Source organism: Mustela nigripes, chromosome X, assembly GCF_022355385.1.
Source record: "Mustela nigripes isolate SB6536 chromosome X, MUSNIG.SB6536, whole genome shotgun sequence".
Taxonomy (NCBI): Eukaryota; Metazoa; Chordata; class Mammalia; order Carnivora; family Mustelidae; genus Mustela; species Mustela nigripes.
Window position 1 is genome coordinate 24,306,792 of NC_081575.1, and position 15,372 is coordinate 24,322,163.

A 15,372-nucleotide genomic window follows, 5' to 3' on the forward strand; every position below is an offset into this window, starting at 1 on the left:
GTAATATAGTATACTATATCTAGTATACTATATACTATATACTATATTCCTATATTTTATATATATATATATATATATATATGAAATCTTGCTATTTGCAACGACATGGATATAGTATATATAGTATTGAAAAATATATATATATATCTATGAAATCTTGCCATTTGCAACGACATGGATGGAACTAGAGGATATGATGCTAAGTGAAATAAGTCAGTTAAAGAAAGACAATTTTCATATGATCCCACTGGCATGAGGAATTTCAGAGACAAGATAGAGGATCATAGGGAAAGGGGGAAAAATGAAACAAGATGAAACCAGAGAGTGAGAGAAACCATATAAAACTCTTAATCTCAGTAAACAAACTGAGGGTTGTTTGGGGAAAAGGGTGTGGGTGGGATGGGGTGACCAGGGGAAGGACATTGGGGAAAGTATGTGCTATAGTGAGTGCTGTGAATTGTGTAAGACTGATGAATCACAGACCCGTACCTCTGAAACTAATAATACATTATATGTTAATAAAAAAATGGCTGAAAACCTCACAAATATAGGGAGAGAAATGGAGATCTATATTTATGAGATTTAAAAGTCCCCTTCTGCATTCTTTGCAGCATTATTTACATTAACCAAATATGGAAACAACCTAAGTGCCAATCAATAGGTGAATGGAGAAAGAAGATGGGAGATACACACACACACACACACACACACACACACACAAACACACAATGGACTATTATTCAGCTATAAGAAGGAATGATGTTGAGTGTTTGTCTGTTAGCCATTTACATGTCTTATTTGGAGAAATGTCTGTTCATGTCTTCTATCCATTTCTTGACTGGATTTTTTTTGTTTATTGAGTGTTGAGTTTGATAAGTTCTTTATATAATTTAGGTAGTGGCCCATTCATCATAAGACATTTGCAAATATCTTCTCCCATTCTGTAGACTGCTTTTTAGTATTGCCAACTATTTCTTTTGTTGTGCAAAAGCTTTTTATCTTGATGAATTCCCAGTATTTCATTTTGGATTTTGTTTCGCTTGCCTTTGAAGGTCTGTCTAGCAAGCAAGGTCAAGAGATTTTGTTTCCCATTTCTTAACTGGATTGTTTGTTTTTTGGGGTGTTGAATTTGATAAGTTCTTTATAGATCTTGGCTATTAGCCCTTTGTCTGTAGTGCCATTTGCAAATATCTTCTCTCATTCCATGGACTGCCTTTTAGTTTTGTTTATTGTTCCCTTTGTTGTACAGAAGCTTTTTATCTTGATGACGTCCCTATATTTATTTTTGCTTTTGTTTCCCTTGCCTCCAGAGACAGGTATAATAAAAAGTTGCTATAGCTGAGGTCAGAAAGGTTGCTGCCTGTGTTCTCCTCTAAGATTTTGATAGTTTGCTGTCTCACGTTTAGGTCTTTCAACCATTTTGATTTTATTTTTGTATGTGGTCTAAGAAAGGTGTCTAGTTTCATTGTTCTGCAAGTTACTGTCTAGTTTTCCCAACATCATTTGTTGAAGACTGTTTTCCCCATTAGATATTCTTTCCTACTTTGTCTAAGATTAGTTGACCATATAGTTATGGGTCCATTTATGGGTTTTCTATTCTGTTCCGTTGATCTGTGTTTTGTGTCAGCACCTTAGTGTCCTCATTATTACAGCTTTGTAACATAGTTTGATATCTGGAATTGTGATGCCTTTAGCTTTGCTTTTCTTTTTCATGATGGCTTTTGCTAGTTGGAGTCTTTTATGGTTCCATACAAATTTTAGGATTGTTCTAGCTTTGTGAATATATTGATGTTATTTTAATAGGGATAGCATTAAATGTGTAGATGGCTTTGGGGTAGTATAGGCATTTTAACAATGTTTGTTCTCACAATTCATAAGCATGGAATAGTTTTCCATTTCTTTGAGTACTCTTAAACTTCATTCTTATGTGTTCTATAGTTTTCAGCATACAGATATTTTACCTCTTTGGTTAGGTTTATTCCTAAGTATCTTTTGGTTTGTGGTGTAATTGTAAATGGGATTGTTTTATTAACTTCACTTTCTGCTTCCTCATTATTGGTGCATAGAAATGTAACAGCTATCTGTACTTTGATTTTGTATCCTTGAACATTGGTGAATTCATGTATCGATTCCAGTGCAATTTTGGGGCAGAGTCTTTTGGGTTTTCTACATAGAGTATCATGCCATCTGGGCTTGATACTCTATAGTGAATACTCTGTGAATACTTAATGAATAGTGAAAGTTTTATTTCTTCTTTCCCAAGGTGGGTGCCTTTATTTCTTTTGTTGTCTGATTGTAGAGGCTATTACTTCCATTATTATGATACTTAACGTTAGTGAGAGTGGTCATCCGTGTCTTGTTCTGACATGGAAAAGCCCTCCGGTTTTTCCCATTGAGATTGAGGATGATACTAGTTGTGAGTCTTTTGTATATGGCCTTTATGATATTGAGATATGTTCTTCCTATCCCTACTCTATTTAGGGTTTTTGTCATGAATGGATGTACTTTGTCAAATGCTTTTTCTGCATCTATTGAGAGGATCATATGGTTCTTATACTTTCTTTTATTAATGTGCTATATCACATTGATTGATTTGCAAATGTTGAACCACCCCTGCAATACAGGAATAAATCCCACTTGATAGTAGTAAATGATTCTTTTATTGTGTTTATTTTTATTTTTTTAAAGATTTTATTTATTGTTTTATTTGACAGAGCACAAGCAGGGAGAGCTGCAGGTATAAGGAGAGGGAGAAGCAGGCTCCCCATGGAGCAGGGAGACTGATGTGGGGCTTGATCCCAGGACACTGAAATCATGACCTGAGCCAAAGGCAAACACTTAACTGAGTCACCCAGGTGCCCAGTAAATTATTCTTTTAATGTACTGTTGGATTCAATTGGCTAGAATCTTATTGAAAATTTTTGCATCTATATTCTTTGGAGATATTGGCCTATAATTCTCCTTTTCTTGGGGTCTTTGTTTGGTTTTAGAATCAAGGTAATGCCGGCCTTGTAGAATGAGTTTGGAAGTTTTTCTTCCTTTTCATTTTGGGGAACAGTTTGAGAAGAATATATATTAACTCTTCTTTAAATTTCTGATGGATTTCTTTTAGGATAATATCTAGCCCAGGTTTTTTGTTGGTTGGGAGATTTTCAATTACTGATTCAATTTCTTTGCTGGTTATAGGTCTGTTCAAATTTTCTACTTCTTCCTGTTTCAGTTTTGGTAGATTGCTTGTTTCTATGAATTTATCAATTTCTTCCAGATTGTCCAATTTGTTGGCATATGATTTTTTATAATACTAAAATTGTATTTCTGTAGTGTTGGTTTTGATCTCTCCTCTTATTCATGATTGCATTTTGTGGGTACTTTCTCTTTCCTTATGATAAGTCTAGCTAGGAGTTTATCAAGTTTATTAATTCTTTCAAATAATGATCTCTTGGTTTCATTTATCTGTTGTACTGTGTTTTTTTGTTTGTTTGTTTGCTTGTTTCTGTATCATTTATTTCTGCTCTAACCCTTATTACTACCCTTCTTCTGCTGGCTTTAGGCTTTATTTGATGTTCTTTTTCTAGTTCTTTTACATGTAAGGTTAGGTTGTATATTTGAGACTTTTCTGTCTTCTTCATGTAAGCTTGTATTGCTACATAATTCCCTCTTATGACTGCATTTGCTACATCCCTAAAGTTCTGGACTGTCATGCTTCCATTTTCTTTTGCTTCCATTTTTTAAAATTTTTTTCTTTAATTTCATGGTTAACCCATTGATTCCTTAGTAGGATGTTGCTTGACTTCTATGTATTTGTGGTCTTTCCAAATTTTCTCTTGTGGTTGACTTAAAGTTTCACAGCATTGTGGTAAAGTTAATTCTGGCTTCATGAAAATAGCTGAAATGCACCCCTTTTTATATTTCTGAAAGGATTTTTAAAGTATTGATATTATTTGTTCCTTGATATTTGATGGGATTCACCACTGAAACCACCATCTGAGTCTAGAGTTTTCTTTTTGAGAAGTTATTTTATTACAAATACCATTCCTTTAATGAATGTTACTGTATTTATATTTGCTATATTTACTTGGGTCAGTTTTAGTAGTTTGAATCCTTAAGGAATTGGTCTATTTCACCAAAGTTAGAAAATTTATTGGCATAAGTATATCTTTATAATATTCCCTTATTCTTTTGAATATCTTTTGGATCTATAGTTATTTTCTCCTTTCCATTCCTGATGTTTCTAATTTGAGTATCCTTTCTTTATTTCTTAATCTATTCAACAAGAGCTTTAACAGTTTCACTGACTTTTGATTTTTTTATAAGACTCAGCTTTTGGTTTCCTCTATTACATATTCATTTTCTCTGTCATGAGTTTCTTCTCTTATATTTATTCTTTTCTTCTATTTTAGGGCTGCTTTGCCTGTTTGTTTAATACATTCATAAGCAGCACCTTAACTAATTGATTTTAAGCTTACTCCTTTAATAACATGAACTTTTAATGCCATATAATTTCCTCTTCATTATCTGTATCTCACATTTATTCATTTCAAAATATTATCTAATTTCCTTTGTGATTTCTTGTTTAAGTAAAGGGTGTTATGTCATTGCCATATATTTGGGTATATTTCAGACATATTTTAGCTATTGGCTTCTAATTTAAATTTATTTAGGTTTAGAGGAAACACATAACACGTTTTAATATGTTTACATTTATTAACACTTGCCTGTGGCCCTGAACATGGTCTACATTGGGGAATTTCCATATACACCTGAAAAGAATATGTATTCTGCTGTTGTTATGTAGGAGAGTTCTATAAATATCAATTAAGTCAATTTCCATAGTGTTTTTATGTCTCCTATATCTTCATTCATTTTAATAATTTTTATTACCTAGAAAGAAGTACTGAAATAGCCAACTATAAATGGGGATTTGCCTTTTTTTTTTCCTTTCTGTCATTTTCCGTGTCATGTATTGTGAATATTTGCCATTAGGTATATACACATTTAGAACTGTAGGGTCTTCCTAAAATAATTGAACTGCTATACTCATAAAATACCCTCTTAACTGCTGATGATATTTATTATCCTGAAATTTACTGTGTCTGACATTAATATAGCCACTCCAGCTGTGTTGTGATTAAGGTTTGCATAGAATGTCTTATTCTATCATTGATTTGCAAAAAATCTGCAATTTTTGTTTTAAAATGAGTTTTTTCATAAAGTTAAATCTTATTTTTAAGCTACTTTTATAATCTCTTTTTAATTTGAGTGTTGATAAATTTTACATTTAACACAATTTTTTATGTTGTTGGCTTTCAGTCTACCATTTCCTATATTTTTTCTATTGCCTCGTATGTTATTTGTTCACTAATTTCCTGCATTTGAGGCAATTATTACTTTTTTTAATATTCTGTTTTGTCTCTACTTTTTGCTTAATAATTATTCTACTTTGTTTCTTTTTAATTTATTAATAAGTATAATTGCCGTACTGTCAAACTGCTTTCAAGTGTATAATATATTGGTTCAGCAATTCTATGTATTAGTTCACCATGATAAGTGTAGTTACTATCTGTCATCATACAATATTATTACTCTATTATTGACAATATTCCCTGTACTGTACTTCTCATCTCTGTAACTTAATTATTTTATAAATGGAAGTTTGTACCTCTTAATCCCCTTCTTCTGTTTTGCTCATCCCTTTATTCACCTCTCTTCTAGTAACCACCATTTTGTGTTCTAGATTTAGGAGTCTTTTAAAATTTTCTTTGTTCATTTGTTTTGTTTTTTAGATTCCACTTATAAGTGAAATCATATAGTATATGTCCTCTCTCTGACTTATTTCACTTAGGGTAATACACTCTAGGTCCATCCACGTGTGAATGGCAAGATTTCATCCTTTTTTTATGTCTGAGTAATAGTACAATGTGTGTGTATTGTATTTTTGTTTATTGTGTGTGTGTTTGTGTGTATGTGTATATATACATTTCGAATTAGTGTTATTATTTGCTTTGTATAATAAGGACCAAGTAGTAGAATTATTAGATAGTATGGTATTTCTATTTTTAATTTTTGAGGAGCCTCCATGGTGTTTTCCACAGTGGTTGCAACAATTTACATTTCCACCAACATTTATAAGGGCTCCCTTTTATCCATATCCTCACCAACACTTGCTATTTCTTGTCTTTTTGATACTAGCCATTCTGACTGGTGTGAGGTACTATCTCTTGTGGTTTTATTTGCTTTCCGTGGTGATTAGCGATGAGCAAATTTACAAATGTCTACTGGTTTTTTGTTTCCTTTGGAAAAATGTCTATTCAAGTTCTCTGCCCATTTGTATTTGGATTGTTTTTCTGGTGTTGAGTTGTATAATTTCTTTATATATTTTGGATATTAACCCTTTATTGAATATATTCAAATATCTTCTCTCATTCAGTAGGTTGCCTTTTTGTTTTGCTGATGGTTTCCTTTGCCAGGGAAAAGCTTTTTTATTTTGGTGTAGTCCCAATAGTTTATTTTTTTAACTTTTTTAATTATATTCAGGTAGTCAACATCTAGTACATCATTAGTTTTTGATGTGGTGTTCAATGATTCATTAGTTGTCTATAATACGCAGTGCTCATCAGAACATGTGCCTTCCTTAATACCCATCTCCCTGTTACTCCATCGCCCCACCTTGTGTAACCCTCAATTTGTTTCCTGGAGTCCAGAGTCTCTCTTGGTTTGTCTCCCTCTCTGATTTTCTTCCCATTCAGATTTCCCTCCCTTACCTTGTGGTCCTCCACACTATTCTTTATGTTCTGCATGTGGGTGAAACCATATGGTAATTGTCTTTCTCTGCTTGACTTATTTCACTTAGCATAATCCCCTCCAGTTCCATCCATGATGATGCAAATGGTGGGTATTCATCTTTTCTAATGGCTGAGTAATATTTCATTGTATATATGAACCCTATCTCCTTTATCCATGCATCTGCTCATAGAGGCAACATCCACAATAGCCACACTGTGGAAGGAGCTGAAATTTCCAATAGTTTATTTTTCCTTTGATTTCATTTGCCTCAGGAGATATATCTAGAAAACTGTTTCCATGGCTAATGTGAGAAAGGTTATTGCCTATGTGCTCTTTCAGGAGTTTTATGGTTTCAGGTCTCACAGTTAGGTCTTCAGTCCACTTTGAGTTTATTTTTGTGTCCTGTATAAGAAAGTGATCCAGTTTCATTCCTTCACATGTAGCTGTCCAGTTTCCCACCATTAATTGAAAAGATTGTCTTTTCCCTGTTGTATATTCTTGTCTCCTTTTATCACAGATTAACTGACTGCATAGTCATGGGTTTATTTCTGGGCTCTCTAGCCTGTTTCATTGATCTATATGTCCATTTTTATGCTAGTGCCATGCTGTTTTGATTACTATTTTTGCCATGCTGTTTTGATTACTTTTTAATACATTTTTGCAATCTGCAAAATATGATCCTCTGTTCTCAAGATTAATTTGGTTATTTGAGGTATTTTGTGGTTTCATACAAATTTTAGGATTATTTGTTGTAGTTCCGTGGGAAATGTTATTGGTATTCTGATAGAGATAGTATTGAAATTGCAGACTGCCCTTAGTAGAATGTACATTTTAACAATACTAATTCTTCCACTCCATGACTATGGTTAATATTTTCCATTTGTTTGTGCCATCTTCATTTTCTTCCTTCAATATCTTACCTAAGTCTTTCACTTATTTGGTTAAATTTGTTCCTAGGTAATTTTTTTTTTTTTGGTGCAATTGTGAAATTGTTTCTTAATTTCTGCTTCTGTTAGTTTGTAACTAGTACATACAAATGCAACAGATTTCTGTATATGCACTTTGTATCCTGCAACCTTACAGAATCCATTTATTAGTTCCAATAGTTTTTTGGTGAGGCTTTAGATTTTTCTACATGTAGTACCATGCCATCTTCAAATAGTGACAAATTTACTTATTTAATGCCAGTTTGGATGTTTTATTTCTTTTTCTCATCTGATTGCTCTAGCTAGGATTTCTAGTACTATGCTAAATAAAAGTGGTGAGAGTGGACATGCTTGCTTTGTTTTTTATCGTGGAGAAAAATATTTCAGGTTTTCGCCATTAAATATACTATTACATTTGGCATGTTCATATATTGCCTTTAATATGTTGGGATAGGTTCCCTCTTAACAGACTTTGTTGAGAGTTTTTACTGTGAATAGATACTGTATTTTGTCAAATTATTTTTTTACATCTATTGAGATGCCTATATAGTTTTTATCTTCCCTTCTGTTGATGTGATGTATCACATTAATTGATTTGCAAATACTGAACCACCCTTCCATCCCTGGAATAAATTCCACCTGATCATGGTGAATGAACTTTTTTTTTTTTCTAAATATTTCATTTATTCATTTGACAGACAGAGATCACAAGTAGGCAGAGATGCACGCAGAGAGAGAGGAAGGGAAGCAGGCTCCCTGCTGAGCAGAGAGCCCTGATGAGATGCAGGGCTTGATCCCAGGACCCTGAGATCATGACCTGAGCTGAAGGCAGAGGTTTTAACCCACTGAGCTACCCAGATGCCCCTGAATGATCTTTTTAATGTATTGTTGAATTTGGTTTGCTAATATTTTGTTAAGGATTATTACATCTATGTTAATCAAAGATATTGGCCTGTAGTTTCCTTTCCTTTTTTGTTTTTCTTTTCCTTTTCTTTTAGTTCCTTTGTCTGGTTTTGAAATCAGCATAATGTTGGCTCTGTACAATGACTTTGGATGTTTTTTTCCTCTTCTATTTTTTGGAATAGTTTGAGAAAAACAGGTGTTAGCCCTAATTTAAATGATTGGTAGAATTCACCTGTTAGTACATCTGGTCCTAGATATTTATTTTTTGGTAGTTTCTTGATTACCAATTCAATTTCATTACTAGTAATTACTCTGCTCAAATTTTCTATTTATTTTTGATTCAGTTTTGGAAAACTATGTTTCTAGAACTTTATCCATTTTTTAAATTGCCCAATTTGTTAACATATAATTTTTCATAACTATCTCTTAAATATTTTGCATTTCTGTGTATTGGATGTTATTTCTCCTTCATTTCTAATTTTATTTATTTGAGTCTGCCATCTCTTCTATTACCTGATGAGTTGTTTAATGCTTATCAATTTTTTGTTTGTTTTCAAAGAACTAGCTCTTGGATATATTAGGTTTTTTGTATTGTTTTCTTTGGTCTCTTTCAACTTATTTCTTCTCTGATCTTTATTATTTTCTTCTTTCTACTAGTTTGGGCTTTGTTTACCCCTTATATAGTTCCTTTGGGTGTAAGTGTAGGTTGTTTATTTGAGATTTTTATTGTTTTGGGGGTAGGCCTGTATCACTGTAAACTTCCCTTAGAGTTGTTTTTGCTGTATCCTAGATATTTGGGGCCCTTGTGTTTTCATTTTCATCTGTTTTCATGTATTGTTTGATTTTCTCTTTGATGTCTTTATTGATCCATTTGTTGTTTAGTAGCATCTTGTTTAACCTTCATGTTTGTGTCTTTTCCACATTTTTTTCCTGTAATTGATTTCTAGTTTCTTGCCAATGTGGTAAAATTTTAAAAAAGAACGCACTTGATTTGAGTTTAATCTTAAAATTGCTGAGACTTGTTTTGTGGTCTAACATGTGATCTATCCTGGAAAATGTTCCATGTGCATTTGAAAAGAATGTGTATTCTACTATTATTGGATGGAATGTTCTATATATATATATATATCTGTTAGGTCCATCTGGTCCAATGTGTTGCTCAAAACCATTGTTTCCTTGTTTTGTTGTCTGGATGATCTACCCCATTAAAACATCCTATTAACATTGGATTACTGTCAATTTCTTCTTTTATTTGTGATATTTTCTATATGTATTTGGGGCTCCTATGATGGGTGCATAGATACAATTGTTATATTCTCTCATTAAATTGATCCCTTTATTACTACTTTTACTTAAATTCATATAGCCAGTATATGGTACATCATTAGTTTTTAATATAATGTTTAAGGATTCATTAGTTGCATATAACAGTCAGTGCTCATTACATCACTACCCTTCTTAATGGCCATTATCCAGTTATTCCATCCCCATCACTCACCTCCCTTTCTTCAACCCTCGGTTTATTTCCCAGAGTCAAGAGTCTCATATGGCTTGTCTCCCTCTCTGATTTCTTCCCCTTCAGTTTTCCATCCCTTCCCCTATTGTCCTCTGCCCTAGTCCTTATGTTCCACATATGAGTGAAACAATATGATACCTATCTTTCTCTGATTGACTTATTTCACTTAGCATAATACCCTTCAGTGCCATCCATGTTGATGCAAATGGTAAATATAATTTTTTTCTGATGGCTGAGTAATATTCCATTATATATATGAACCACATCATCTTTATCCATTCCTCTGTTGGAGGACATCTCATTTCCTTCTGCAGTTTGGCTATTGTGGACATTGCTGCTATGAACATTAGGGTGTGGGTGCCCCTTCTTTTCACTACATCTGTATCTTTGGGGCAAATACCTAGTAGTGCATTGCTGGTCATATAGTAGCTCTATGTTGAACATCTTGAGCAACCTCCATACTGTTTTCCAGAGTGGTTGTACCATCTTGCATTCCCACCAAAAATGTAAGAGGGTTCCCTTTCTCCACATCCTCACCAACATTTGTTGTTGTCTTGTTAATTTTAACCATTACAACTGAGGTACGGTGGTATCTCATTGTGGTTTCGATTTGTATTTCCCTGACATGGAAATGATGTGGAGCATCTTTTTCATGTGTCTGTTAGTCATTTGTATGTCTTCATTGGAGAAGTGTCTGTTCAAGTCTTCTGTCCACTTTTTGACTTGGTTATTTGTTTTTTGGGTGTTGAGTCTGAGTTCTTTACAGACCTTGGATTCCGGCCCTTTATTTGTAATGCCATTTGAAAATATGTTCTCCCATTCCATAGGTTGCCTCTTAGTTTTGTTGCCTGTTTCCTTTGCTGTGCAAAAGTTTTTATCTTGATGAAGTCCCAATAGTTCACTTTTGCTTTTGTTTTCCTTGCCTTTGGAGACATGTCCAGCAAAAAGTTGCTGTGACTGAGGTCAAAGAGGTAGCTGCCTGTGTTTCCTCTCTAGTATTTTGATGGATTACTATCTCACATTTAAGTCCTTAAACCATTTTTAGTTTTTAGTTTTTTGTTTTTTCTTTTTGTATTGTGTAAGAGTGTGGTCCAGTTTCATTGTTATGCATGTATCTGTCCAATAGCCCAGAACCATTTATTGAAGAGACTGTACTTTTTCCATTGGATATTTTTTCCTACTTTATTGAAAATTAGTTGACCATAGAATTGAGGGTCCATTTCTGGGTTCTCAATTCTGTTCCATTGATCTATGTGTTTGCTTTTGTGTCAGTACCATGCTGTCTTGATGATCACACTTTTGTAATGTAACATAAAGTCAGGCATTGTGATGCTCCCAGCTTTGCCCCTCATCAATATTCTCCAGTATTTCAGTGTCTTTTCTAGTTCCATAGAAATTTTAGGATTATTTGTTCCAACTCTATAAAAAACGTTGATAGTATTTTGATAAGGATTGCGTTGAATGTGTAGATTGCTATGGGTAGCATCAACATTTTAACAATGTTTATTCTTCCAATCCATAAGAATATCTCTTTGTGTCTTTCTCAACTTTTTTTCATAAGTGTTCTGTAATTTCTAGAGTACAGATTCTTTACCTCTTTGGTTAGGTTTATTCCTAGGTATCTTATGGTTTTTGAAGCTATTATAAATGGTATTGATTCTATAATTTCTCTTTCCCCAGTCACTTTATATTGTATAGAAATGCAACTGATTTCTGGCAATTGATTTTGTAACCTGCCACACTGGTGAATTGTTTTGTGAGTTCTAGTAATTTTGGGGTGGAGCTTTTTGGGTTTTTCACATAAAGTATCATGTCATCTGTGAAGAGATAAAAAGTGACTTATTCTTTGACAATTTGAATGCTTTTATTTCTTTTTGTTGTCTGATTATTGAGACTAGGACTTCTAGTACTATGTTGAACAAAAATGGTGAGAGTGGGCACCCCTGCTGCATTCTTGATATTAAGGGAAAAGTTCTCAGTATTTTTACCATTGAGAATTGTATTTGTTATGGGCTTTTCATAGCTGGCTTTTATGATTTTGAGCTATCTTCCCTGTACCCCTACAATCTGAAGAGTTTTAATCAAGAAGAGATGTTATATTTTGTCAAATGCTTTTTCTGCATCAACTGAGAGGATCATATGGTTCTTGTCTTTTCTTCTATTAATGTGCTCTATCACATTGATTGGTGAATGTTGAACCACCCTTGTATCCCAGGAATCCCACCTGGTTGTAGTGAATAATCCTTTTAATGTACTGTTGGATCCTGTTGGCTAAGATCTTGAGTGTTTTGGAATCCATGTTCATAGGGATATTGTTCTGTAATTTTCCTTTTTGAAGGGGTCTTTGCCTGGTTTTGTGGTCAAGGTAATGCTGGTCTCATAGAATGAGTTTGGAAGTTTTCCTTCCATTTCTATTTTTTGAATCAGCTTTGGTTGTATAGATATTGTTTCTTCTTTAAATGTAGAATTCCCCTGAGAAACCATTTGGCCATGGACTCATTTTTTTTGGAGGTTTTGCATTGCTGCTTCAGTTTTATTGCTAGTTATTAACCTGTTCACATTGACAATTTCTTCCTGTTTCAGTCTTGGTAATTTATAAGTTTCCAGGAATGCATCTGTTTCTTCCAGATTGCTTAAATTATTGGCATATAGTTGCTGGTAATAATTTCTAATATATGTTTCTATATCCTTGGTATTAGTCATGATCTCTCCCTTTTCATTCATGATGTTATTAATGTGGGTCCTTTCTCTTTTCTTTTGAATAAGTCTGGCCAGAGGTTTATCAATCTTATTAATTATTTCAAAGAATCAGCTTCTAGTTTCATTGATCTATTTTACTATTTTTTTCTGCTTTCCATTTCATTGATTTATGTTTTAATCTTTATTATTTATCTTCTCCTGCTTGAATTGGGTTTTATTTGCTGTTTTTCCTCCAGGTCCTTTATGTGTAACATTATCTTGTGCATTTGGGGTATTTTCTATTTTTTTGAGAGAGGCTAGGATGGTTATGTACTTCCTTCTTTGAACTGCCTTTGCAATATCTCCTAGGTTTTGTAGTGATGTGTTTTCATTTTCATTAGTTTGCATGAATTTTTAAAATTCTTCTTCAATTTCCTGGTTGACCCATTCATTCTTTAGCATGATGTCTTTAACTTCCAAGTGTTTGAGTGTTTCCTTCCAATTTTTTTCTTGTGGTTGAGTTCCAGTTTCAAAGCATTCTTGTCTGAAAACACTCAAGGAATAATCTCAATATTTTGATATTGTATGAGACCTGATTTGTGACCCAGTATATGATTTATTCTGGAGAAAGTTCCATGTGCACCTATGAAGAATGAGTATTCTGTTGTTTTAGGATGGAAAATTCTGCATATATCTGTGAAGTCCATCTGGTCCAATTTGTCATTCAAAACTCTTGTTTCTTTGTTAATCTTCTCAGATAATCCATCCATTGCTGTGAGTGGGGTGTTGAAGTTTCCTACTATTAATATATTATTATAATTGTGTTTTGTTTTGTTTTGTTTTACCTTGGTTATTAAATGGTTTATGTAATCAGCTGCTCCTTCATTAGGGGTTAGATATTTATTTACAACTGTTAGATCTTCTTGTTAGACCCTTTAAGTATGATATAGTGTCTTTCTAAATCTTTCACTACAGTCTTTCATTTAAAATCTAACTTGTCTTATATGAGGATTGCTATCCCAGCTTTTTTTTCAGGTCTATTAGCATGGTAAATTGTTCTCCATCCCTTCAGTTTCAATCTGGAAGTCTTTAAGTTCAAAATCTAAGTCTCTTGTAGACAGCATACAGATGGGTCCTGTTTTTTTCTTTTTTTCCAATCTGAAACCTTGTATCTTTTCATGGAAGCATTCAGCCCATTTACGTTCAGCGTAAGTATTGAAAGATATGAATTTAATGTCATTGTATTGCCTGAAAAGTCCCTGTTTCTGTACATTGTGTCTGTTTCTTTCTAGTCTATGTGAGTCTTAGGGTCTCTCTTTGCTTACAGAATCCCCCTTAGTATTTCTTGCCAAGCTGGTTTGGTGGTTACACATTCTTTTAGTTTCTGCCTATCCTGGAAACTTTATTTTTCTTCCATTCTGAATGACATCCTTGCTGGATAAAGTATTCTTGGCTGCATGCTCTTCTCATTTAGTACCCTAAATATATCTTGCTAGCCCTTTCTGGCCTGCCAGGTTTCTGTGGATAGTTATGATGTTATTCTGATGTTCTTCTCTTTGTAGGTAAGGAATCTCCTCTCTCTAGCTGCTCTCAGAATAGCTTTTTGGCTCTAAGATTTTTAAGCTTCACTATTATATGTTGGGGTATTGATCCGTTTTTATTGGTTTTGGCAGGTGTCCACTTTACCTCTTAGACATGAATGCTTGTTTCCATCCCCAGATTACGGAAGTTCTCAGCCATGATTTGCCATGATTTTCTCAAATAGACTGTCTAGTCCTCTGTCTTTTTCCATTCACCTCTTGTATCCCTGATTCTGACATTGATTCTTTTCAATACATCATTAAATTCTGTAAGCCTCTCTTCATGTTCTATGAGGTTTTTTTTTTCTCTTTTCCTCAACTTCTTTCCTATCCATCAGCCTGTCCTCTAGATCACTTATTTTCTCTTCCACCTCATTGATCCTAGCTGTTAGAAGATCAAATTTAAACTGCATCTCATTCACAGCATTTTTAAATTCAGCCTGATTAGATCTCATTTCTGCCCTTCAAGATTCTGTATTGTCATGTATGCTTTTTTCAAGGCTATTTATTAACTTTATCATTGTATTCTGAATTCTATCTCTGACATCTTGCTTATATTCATATCATTAGCCCTGTGGCAGGGGATATTGCCTCTTCTTCTTTTCTTTGTTGTGAGTTCCTCCCCTTAGTCATTCTTCCCAGCAAAGAATGGGTGAGTGAAATGAACAAAGTCCAAAATGGCAACCCAAGAAAAAGTCCAAAGTGGTTAGAAGCTACTACAGATACACAAATAAAGCCAAGATGATCCAAGACAATTTTAAAAAGCAGAGGGGAGAGAGCAACTATAATCTCTCAGGGTGAACAATACAGGATGCTCCACTTGTTCCTGATTGAATTTTGGTCTGTGTGTTAGAAACTATTATATCCCGAAATTGCAAATAAATCAGAATATATATATATATATATATGAAAAAAAGGACTAGAATGGGGCATGCATCTATACAATGTAGATGTGAAAAAGACAAAAGTTAAAATGCAACTCAAT